The 11,281-nt window shown below is 32.9% G+C and overlaps 2 long non-coding RNA genes across 2 annotated transcripts; both read left to right on the top strand.

Moving 5' to 3' along the window:
• Nucleotides 1-692: 692 nt before the first annotated feature.
• On the top strand, nt 693-2,153 carry LOC131618412 (uncharacterized). Its single transcript, XR_009288832.1, has 5 exons — nt 693-759; nt 1,184-1,275; nt 1,436-1,575; nt 1,670-1,716; nt 1,992-2,153. It is a non-coding gene; the product is annotated as an uncharacterized LOC131618412 (long non-coding RNA).
• Nucleotides 2,154-2,714: 561 nt separating this feature from the next.
• On the top strand, nt 2,715-4,123 carry LOC131618411 (uncharacterized). Its single transcript, XR_009288831.1, has 3 exons — nt 2,715-2,808; nt 3,520-3,671; nt 3,896-4,123. It is a non-coding gene; the product is annotated as an uncharacterized LOC131618411 (long non-coding RNA).
• The last annotated feature ends 7,158 nt before the right edge of the window (nt 4,124-11,281 follow it).

Here is an 11,281-nt window from a genome sequence, read left to right as displayed (position 1 = left end):
TCCTATTTTCATATGAAACCCTAATCTAGCTGTTTAACATCTATAATTCATATTTTTTCTATTTCAGGTTCTTTCAGTTTTGATTTTTTTTTATCCAGTTGAAGAAAAGTAATTGAAGCTTCAAGAGTCACGAAATGCTCTAAGAGAAGTTGTGAAGCTGCTTGAACAAATCATTAGCAAGTTCCAAACTTAGAGTGCGAGCTTCAAAAAAGGTAACATGGAATTTGAAATCTAATAATGTAAATTGTTTATGTTGTATGTTTCTGTTACGTTGATGACAGGAAAAATGAAATAACTGATTAGAGCCGCTAATAATGTGTATGATATTGATGATACTATTGATAATCCATTCATTGTCTGACACGATATCTCTAATGATAATTTGAGGAAATGAAATTAATTGAATAGAATTGCTTGTGTTGGTGTCGATGTTGTCTTGAGTCTTGAAAGCATACACACTTTCAATTTAAAGTGTCGGTGCTCTATAAGATGACAATAAAAGGTAATTGACCAATAAATTGAAAGAATTGTATGTTTAAACATTGTGCAGAGTCTGCTGATGTGTATACCATAATTCAAGTCCCTATCTTTGGACTCTGGGGATTCAAGTGTATGTCTTATTCCATGTGTTTCTTCTTCTAATTTTTGAAAAAAATGGTTTCTCTTATTATTTTTCTTGATTGTGATTGCAGGTACATTATAAATGTTGGGGCTTTTACAACAATGTGTCCATCATTGCTTGGTGGAACGTTGCCTCAGGTAAAACTAATTAGAATACTCTTCCCTCTTTTTGTATTCCTTATCTTATTTCTTTACCTCAAGCTTTCGATTCGAAGCTCAAATCACTCTATTCGATTCCTCAATTTTTTACTACTCGATTTAGGTAAATTTTTACTACTCGATTTACTTGCTGTTGTTGATTTTTTTGCTCTAGGTTTGTTAGATTTTGAGATCTAAAAGTTTTTATTTGGTGCTTTTGTTTACATATCTGAGTCGATTGGTTCTCAATTTTCTTGAGATGTCGAAGTCGAAGGCCACATCGTATTGGAAATCGGTCTCAGCCTTCTCATTCTTGTTAGAATTCCGACTCTGATGCTGATACGGATTACATGTTTGATTATATTTCTCCTTCGAATTTCAAATCAATAGTTTTATTTATATATTTACTTTTTAAATTTAACAGGTGTAGAAAAAACATGAGGATGTTTTCAAATGAAGATACTGGAAAAGCATGGGATCATAGTGTCACACTGAAAAGTTATCAAGTTTTACTTGGTAAAGTATGAAACCACATTGCTTACGCTATAAGTTGTAAATTAACTGTTTATCCAAACAAGACCTTATGCTATACGTAATTATGTGATAATGTTTGGTTATGCTTAATTAAGTTGTTTATCCAAACATGGTCTAACTGTCTGATTATGGGTTTGTACAGTGAGTCAGTTTATGTAGTATGGATTCTTGAAGGGTAACAAGCCAGATTTCCATGTGGCAATGGTGCCTCAAAGAGCCAAGCCCTTTTATGCCTCTTTAGTGGACAGATTTAGGAGTGCTTATAACTCTGATGCAATCAAGGTATGCTATCTGTTTTTTGTTATACTTCAATTTATATTTCTATTATTTGATCTGATTAAAGATTTTACTTTTGATACATTGTTTGTGTATACAGTTTTACAATGCCAACGAATCACAATTTATAGTTCATCAAGTCATATTGTGAGTTTGGTTGGAGCCCTTCTTATTTTGACACACCTCTAACTTACGTTCCTAATAATGTCTAGTATATTTGTAATTTTTCAGCCTAGAGATTTTTTATCAGTAGTCATTGAAATCGGTAGTCGGGGTTTACGGTACTCACAACCCACCGACCTCTTAGGCTGGACTCTAGTAGTAGTAATGATCAAATTTATGAGCATTAAGCAAAATGGAAATCACATACTTTTGTTACCAGCCAGCTTTATGATCAAACTTAGTTTGTTATTGACTTATAGGGTCTCATTGGGAAAACCATTTTCAAACAGAACTAAGATGAATTGGACACCACTTTCAAACAGAACTAAGATGAATTGGACGCCATTTTCAAACAGAAGCGAACTCTCTGTACTCAGCTCAGCAAAACCCTCAAGGCCATCGACCCCTCCCTCGGATCTCAACAAGGTACAATACAATTTAATCTTTGGTTGCTCTTTTTTTATTCCCACACAATCGTTTCTTGTTCAGACAATGCTATTCAGGACATAATTTTAGGAGCTCCGTGGTTCAAATCAAGTCTTAGGTTATGCGCATACAATTGTCTTGCATTTCCAAAAACAATGACAATGTCAAAAGAGCTATTTTCATTATTTCTTTAAATGCATCATTCTTAGCTAGCATATTTAATTCTCTTCACCAGAATGACTCACTTGTTAACAATTAAAACAACAACGAAATCATATTTCATAGGGCCTTGTTTAAACTTAGTTTAAATTTAATTTAGATGAATGACTAAATAAGTATATCTTATAATAGAACTCTACAATTTTCTTAACTAGAATTAGAATACAAATCTCATCAATGCATGCCACTGACAACATATTTCCTCTATATACTAGTTAAAACCTTACATATATTACTATTGATTTTACATTAAATTTCATGATACACTATTCACATTTGAATTCCCATTTTGATTCATACCTGCTTTTTTTGTTTATTCTTCACGTTGTCTTCTGTCATTGTAGATGTCTCCATTCAAGTCTTTACGATTCTACTCGTTCTTGGGAGCTGCTGTTAATGCAGAAACTAGAGGAAGTTGGAAGCTCTGTCAAGGTTAAAATTTAACGCATCATATATTATAGTTATTTTGGATTAATCACATTGACTTTGGAATGAGGAGACACAAAAAATTTAGAGACATGTTGATTTGAGGTTTGTTTTTCTTTTCATTTATTAAGGATTTTATGTACATTGCAGCGAATACAGACTTTATTTGAGCAGCAACAATATCAAACAAGGATAACAATATATGAAACCTCTATAATTAGGAATGGCTCAATGAGTTGAACTTTAGTACATAGACATTAGTTCATGCATTAGACAGAGGAGCAATAAAAATTGTCTACGTCAGATTCCAATAACATAGACATTAGTACTGTTTGAGAAAAACAACAATGATGCCTGGCTCAAGTGTTGACCAAAATCATCACTTCCTGGAAGGAACCCGTGTGGTCTATATTCATTTTGAAATTTTGATGTGATAAATATTTAATAACAAACTATGAAAAATATGACTCAAATTTATTTGACATTTTAGGTACACTTCAAACTCATCTCACACTGTGTACTCACAGATTTTGGCAACTTTCACATGATTTAGTATTAAGATATAACAAGTGCATACATAAAGTGTGCATAATTTTAATTAATTGTAAGTTTTTGTTTTAGTTAGATGTTGTTATGTGTTATATTATTGTTGTGATGTGTGTGACTATGTTGCCGCTTGGTAATGGTGAAAATATTAAAGCATGTCAAGTCATGCAGATGTTGTACCGAATGATGCATGGGCTGACCCGTGTCATACCCTGTTGTTAAAGAGAATGTGAATGACTTGTCGAACCCTGTTGTTGCTGCCAAAGAGCGGGTGAAACGCTGGAATCAAATCACCGCTGAACTCCTGAGTGAGGAGAATAGAGGTATCTTGATATCGGCTTCTAAAGTGACTTATGAGTTTTGTTTTTTAGGTTTATCTTTGAGTTATTGCATTGACCGATACTAGTAATATTCTTAGCAAAAGATTTAAGTTAACTTCATGCAGAATGAATTATTTGAGTCTTAAAGAAATTATTAAATAAAGTTACGGTATTGAAACTTGCTTATAATCTAGTGCTATTTTATTAATTTTTTGTTTGTTGTTTAGGTGGCATCAGGTTCATCGATCTACTTATAGTGGGAGCTTGTTCTTTTGATGTTTATTGCTCCGAGCATGTCTGGAACAGGTCTTCTGCATCCTTCTTCTTTTCGTAGGAGAAAGATCTTTATGTGAACGTCGGTCGTTTAATCAAGTATTTGGTTGTGTGGAGATCAGATAAGCATTGATTGTTTGAATATTCTTTGAAATGAAGATAAATAAGTATCTTAGAATTGATTAAATGGTCTATTATAAAATTGTTTTTTTGGTTATTTTATAAATATGAAATTGCTTTTAAGTATTGTTATAAATATTTTAGTAGTTAAGTATAATTTATATGAAATTTTTTAATAATTTATAGCTTCTTTGGTTTTGATTAGAAGACTAAAAATTGGAATGAGCCTAATTTAGCTTGAGATTTACTATGAAAATTTTGTGGCGATATTGCAGCTATTTAGTTTGAAAATATTAATATAAGACGGATAATTTGCTACAATTTAGTTTTGATTTAGCTACGAAATGTAAAATATTAGTTTGAATTTTGCTAGGAAAATTTGGTCTAGATAATTAGCCACCCAATCTAAGCTACGGCACATATAGTAGTTAATCCACAACTAATCTCAGCCTAAATCAGTTTGATAGAGATTTACTTCAAATTAGCTACGGTTTTGGTCGTAGCTAATCACATATTTTCTTGTAGTGACACTTCCAAATATGTTGGAACTGAATTTTTTTAAATAAAAGTTGTTTATTCTTTTTAATTTTCCTTAGGTGTATCGTCCTATATCAATAATTTAGATATATAATTAATTAATGCATATTTAAATATATTTTATTTAAAATATTTTTTAATCCTTTATGAATAATCTATTACTGTAAGGCCTAGATACACAAAGAAGCACATTACAAATGGCACGGTTGATATATAGCATCAAAGTTGGCTAGACAACACTCCCTATGAGACTAAACACAAGAGCGGGTCATTATCTAAATATAAAAGAGAGAAGTTAGAACCTCTAAGAGAACACAAGTAATTTTTAACCCAGTTCCGTGTACAACAACACCTACTCTGGAAGCTATCAAGCTAGGAAGGAAATCCACTATTAGCAGTATCAATTCGAGACTAAACAATCTCCGGTTTACAACTTCTCACTTAATCTCTACCCAGTACACCTTCTACCTAAGAACTTCCTAGATAAGAGAACCCTTCTCACTTCCAATCACCGCAACGATGTCTCACACTAACGACCCACATTATTGATATTGACGGCCCTTGACCATAATTTCCATTTACAAGAAACAAACAGGAAGACATAATTCCATGACAATACCTAGCCAAGACTCTTGACTAAAAACAATACTTAGAGTTGCTTAAAAGCTTCCTCCAAGAACAATAATAGAGACTTACAACTCTATAATACAGTCCAACTCACAACCCGAGTGGATCACACAAACCAACTCTCCTAGAAAGAGGCACAAAGACAAAGCCCTAATAATTCTACATCTTGGACCTGTACTCTTCTAGGTTACAAACACTTCTATTTTTAACCTTTTTCCCAACTGGATTTGGGCCTTCAATCATAGCATATTAACTGTTACAAATCTGCAGAAGATTCTGCATAAAAATAGGTCTTCAATCAAATCTTCCTATTTTATCTCCATAATTAGACAGTCCAAATATCCCTGATTCTGACTTGAATCTTCCAGACCTATAAACCAGTGCCACATAGACTTACGTAATATTCCTAGAATATTCTGCATCTGTTAATTCTTGACTTGATCCAACAGCCCAATCCATAACACCCACGATGTCGAATAACTTCTACATAGGACATCTTGCAAAACACATATAATTCTCAGCCCAGTAGAGAACAACCATACACTCGAGATTCTACACAATCAGAGACATTAGCAGATGTGTTTGTCAGTGGAATCTGCAAGCAAATAGGTCTTCAATCTAGAGTTTCCTAAAATGTCTCAACATTTAGAAAACACAATAACCCAACAAAGTCTCTGATTCATTAGTCTTGGATGCCACATAGGATCTATTAATATTCATAGAATATTCAATAATTTGTAAATAACCAACTGCATCCATGTTGTAAACTGTGACATGCCAACTATCCTATGTTTCTGGTTAGGACATCTCTGACACATACGAGATGTCCTATGCTTCTGGTTAGGACATCTTTGATAGACCAGATGTCCTATGCTTCTGGTAAGGACATCGTATTCGACATGTTAAGTCTGCAAGTTGATAACATCTTTTCAACATGTTGCTGCCAAGTTAGTTTTACCAAAATTCACACCAATCATAATTTCAGAGAAATAACAATCTCCCTCTTTGGCAGATTTTGGTTAAAACATACTAAAACATTTTTTCCACAAAAATACCATAATCAAAGGTTTGAAAATAAATCAAACACACACATCAAAGGTACAACAGCAAAAACTCTTCATCAGAGATATCAGCAGCAGGAATAAAACGAGATCAACACAGAGTAGTTACTCCCCCTTAATAGCAGCAGTTCATCAGTGGTCAGTTGTTAGTACACACACATATTATATTACTCCCTCTTGCCATAATATGACAAAGGCAAGAAACTATTGATACTAGATGTCACGACTCTTTGGATAGTTAAAATGTCATGCACTCTTGGTTTGACTTCACTTACAAACCCCAAAAAAATTAGTTTCCTTGCTTCAGAAGAAACCACTTCTACACAAATTCTCAATTTGCTTAAAAGATTTACTGAGATAGCAGTTGATGATACTAGTGGAGTTTTCAACAAAGTAGTTATGTAGTCAACAAGCATACTACTGAAGACAAGATCAAAATTTGCATATTCTGATCCACAAAGTCAGAACTCCTTCTTCTAACAACAATGTTGATCCTCAAACATAATCACATACCTCCTTTAGGGATAACCGAAAAATGATGTTACAACATCATTCAGGACATTATCTTTTCTTCACGGAACCCAAAAAATTGGTTCTTGATTTAACATTTAAAAATCTCATTTAGCTTGATAGTCCTTTTATGAAGAATATCTCAAAAGACCACACCTTCTACAGCTTATTCAGGTTGTCATACATACCTAAACACCAGATAAGAGAAATAAACTCTCATAGACTTTCCGAAGGATTCAGAAAGCAGATCTACATCCACACATCAGATAAGTACCCAGCTCCCGACAAGGTCTTTACCATCAGTAACATGCACACCTCCATCATCAGTAACATGGACTCCTTTTCCCTTGTTTGATTTATGTCCTTCTATGCCTATATGTTGGGAGCCAAAACCTTTGGAATGGGGTGGTAGATTGTCTTTAACATTGATTTTGACATTATTTCCTGATATTGTGTGAAGTATTTTCATAACCTTATCAATTTTTTTCAAGTAAAGCAATAAAGTCTTATAGGTTTTCAGCAAAGTTTTCTTCTACCTATTCCTCATCCTTTTCTATGTCAGCTTTGAAGACAACACTTTTTTTCTTGTTTCTGATTTTTAATTGATGTCCATCTCAAAGGTGAGTAATGAGCATATGAGTTCATCCACTTTGACGGTGCCAATATCTTGAGCTTCTTAAGTTGTTGTAACTTTCATGTCAAACCTATTTGGAAGATATCTAAGAATCTTTCTGGTCAGTTTTTCTTCAAAAAAAAAATTCACCAAGAGAAAATGAGTTGTTGGCTATGCCATGAATTCGAACATCAAAATCAGAGATTGTTTCATATTCTTTCATCCTTATATCTTCAAATTTTAAAGTGAGGAGTTAAAATCATGACATGCGTACTTTTTAAGTGCCTTCATGAGAAGACTTGAGAACCTCCCAAGCTTCTTAAGCAATGAAATACGTATTATTAAGTCTAAAGACGTTTTTGTAAACTCCATTGAATATTGCATTGAGAGCACATGCGTTTCCATAATCTTTTTCATCTTCCTCTTTATACCATTCTTCTTCTAGCATTAGAGATTAAGTGGCATCTTTTGAAATAACCATTGGGGGTGTCCATCCTTTAATGACTGCTTTCCATGTTTTTCTATTCATCGACTTGTGGAAAGCAACCATGTGGGCTTTCCAATAATCAAAATTTATGCAAATTAAAATTTTGTTCTTCGAATGGCAAGATGTTAGACACAATGTTGTAACAATGTATACAACAAGATTAATGTGCAATCAGTAAAATAGTAACTTTAAAGAACAAGACACAGGGAATTGTAAACCCAGTTTGGTGCAATGTCACCTGCATTTGGAGTATGTTAACCCAACAAAAGGAAATTCTATCTAATCGTCAAAAGTACAAATCGATCTTAGTTGCACCCTCCTAGTTCAATGTCTTTTTTCCTAGTACTACCTGTGAGTTCCTATTCAAGACTCCCCCGAAATATGAGACCCCTCGCACTTTTCCTCAAACATTATCCCAAGTGTTTGAACAATTACAATAACTTATGAATGATGGAACAAATTACAACTCATAATTACTTTATTCCTCAACATATGAATATGACTAGCGAATAGAGTTCAATAACACAAAATAATAAAAGCCTCAACACAACTAAACAAGTCTTGATTGTTTCTCAAGGTCTAAGTCTTTCCAATTGAGAGCTCCTCCTTAAATAGCAACAAAGTTCAGCCGAAAGGCCCATTAGGGTTTGTATCTTTTCTTGCGGCTGAAGCAAATCCACAAGCGCAAGAAGTAATTCTTCATTAAGTTGATTTGCAATATTTGATTTGATAAATCTTCAACATATCAGATTTGTTCTTTTTAATTCTTGGAGAATGATCTTTTGGAAAAAATTTCCATATTCCAAAAATTGAATAAATAAACTATACAAGATTTGAAAAATATAGAAACAAATCTTTCAAAGGAGCGAGATTCACTCATCGCAAACTGACTTGTGGACGAGACAATATGTCTCACAATTTGTGGAACATCTTGCTCCATATACTGCTTTCTGGTTTGAGCTTATAGAGACAAAATGTCTCACATAATGTCATGACATCTTGCTCCACATGTTACCTATTAAAATGGCTTAAATCAGATGTAACAACACTCTCAAGACCAATTCTTAGAGAAAGAAGAAGGTCACTCATTAAGACTGAACCTATATAAATCTTTTGGAACTATCTCTCTTCCCTTAACTCTTTTACTTTCCTCTTATTTTCTACTGTATATCCAAACACTTTTTAGAATATATTTTCAAATTCTGATATGAAAAATAAATTTGTTTTAAACTAATATATTTTAAACATCCACAATTCACCACTCTTTTAAATATAGAGGTCCTTCCCATTAGATCACTGATCTCATGTTCGATATCGAAACACATATAGGGAGTTAGAGTTGTTGATGGGTTTTGTTAATGCACTTGCCTACTTTTTTTTTTATTTTTTATAATTCCACTTAATATATATGTTTTTTTTTTTTATTTGACAGCCTAATGCATGGTGCACTAAATATTTTTTAATGATTATAACTAAGTTTTTCAACAAGACAATATTATTAACAACGTGACAATGTTTACAAATTAAAAAACCATAGTTTTCTTTACATGTTTAGGTTGCTTTGATAAGACAGCGAGGGACAAGAGTTATATATAAAGGACTATGATTTCCACACAATCTAAATCAAAGAATATGAAACATAATATATTGAACAATGCTTTAATAGCCATCGTTTTTTATATCTAACAAGTGGAATCTACATCTTTTCTTTATATTTTTTATCTAAGGTATATATGCGATATGTGACACTTTCACTAGTATATTAGACATTAATCTATTGAGTTGATTAGGTTATACCAACAATCATTCATTTCAAAGTAGAAATTTTTTATAGCAACGTTTCATTAATTATTCATTAAAAAAGAATAACACTTTTTATTGATAACTTAAACAACACAATGTATTAAAGAACCTTCTCAATAGCAAGTCATGTTCTAAGTTATCATTCACTTAAGTGTATTTGTGAATTTTATAGGTACATATCCTTTTACTATATCTTTGTTATATTAAACACCAATGTGTCATAACACCTTTCTTTTTTATTTTAATATATGTTTTATAAGTTTCCTAAGCTGCAACAAAGTTCAAAGTATTTGTTTACTACCAAACTTTTTAAATTTTCCTTTGAAAGTCTATAAACTAATTACATGCACTTCCAATTATGTTGGAACTGAATTTTTTAAATAACAGTTGTTTATCCTTTTTAATTCCCCCTAGGTGTATCAGCCTATATCAATAACTTATATATAATTAAATAATACATATTTAAATATACTTTGTTTTTAAAATGATTTTCTATCACCTCTTTGTTATGTACTTTAAACGGTGGGTTTCACAATATATTACATAGGGTTAATATCTATTTACCCCTCTGTCATATAGGGTCTTTACGAAAAAACTTCTATATAAAAAAAGTCACATGGATCACTTCAACTTTTAAAAAAAAAATTGTATTTCATCCTTAGTCAGGCCACATAACTTAAAATGCTGATGTGGCATGGTTTATTATTATTATTTTTTTTTTTTTTTTTTTTTTTGAATCAAAGAGAGAATTATCATTAATTCAAAAACAGATACAAAGCAAAGCGATCAAAGATCCAGCTGATCAAAAAAGGACAAGATCCACCCTAAGCAAAACTCAACTTATAGTAACAAGCTAGCTATGTGGTTCCTGAGTTTTCTATCAATCCATCCTCTATGCATAATGCAATCTATGATACTCAGAGTTGTAGTGTGTTCAGTGTATGTATTGTTGCCAAAAACTTTGCTATTGCGAAATTGCCATATGCCATATATGGTTTCAGTAAAAGCAAGTTTTAACAGCTTTGCTTTCCATCCCTTCTTTTTAGTACTAGCAAGAATCCAATGAAGTTCTTCAGTCCACGGTCGAGGTGTATGAGTGATACCAATCCAATTGAGAATAGAGCACCAAATAGTCAAAGTACTATGGCAGTCAAAATAAACATGGTGCAAGTTTTCATTATCTCTTCCACACATGCTGCATATAGCATCACCAATGAAACCAAAACGGCACATTCTCTCCTTTGTAGGTAGTCTGCCATGGCACTGCATCCATAGGCAAAAAACAGCACGAGGTCTAGCCGGATTAAACCTAATCAGATTGTTCCACTCCACAGTTCCAGCATTCAGCAGGCAGTTGTATACATCTTTCATTGGGAACTTCAAATTTGCAGCCATGGAATCCCAAACACTAGAAATGAGGGGAATGTGATCTCGCTGATTCATGATGTTTGTGAATATCCATGTCCAGTTAGTGTTATGCACTACTTCAAAAAGAGGTTTACCTTTCAAGTAGTATGCATGGATCCAGTGCACCCACAGATTGTCTGCTTTTCTCTGAATATTCCACAGGCACTTCATCAGT

This window comes from Vicia villosa, linkage group LG7 (genome assembly GCF_029867415.1).
Source record: "Vicia villosa cultivar HV-30 ecotype Madison, WI linkage group LG7, Vvil1.0, whole genome shotgun sequence".
Classification (NCBI taxonomy): Eukaryota; Viridiplantae; Streptophyta; class Magnoliopsida; order Fabales; family Fabaceae; genus Vicia; species Vicia villosa.
Note: the sequence above shows the minus strand (reverse complement) of the source record. Positions and strands in the feature narration are given on the sequence as shown.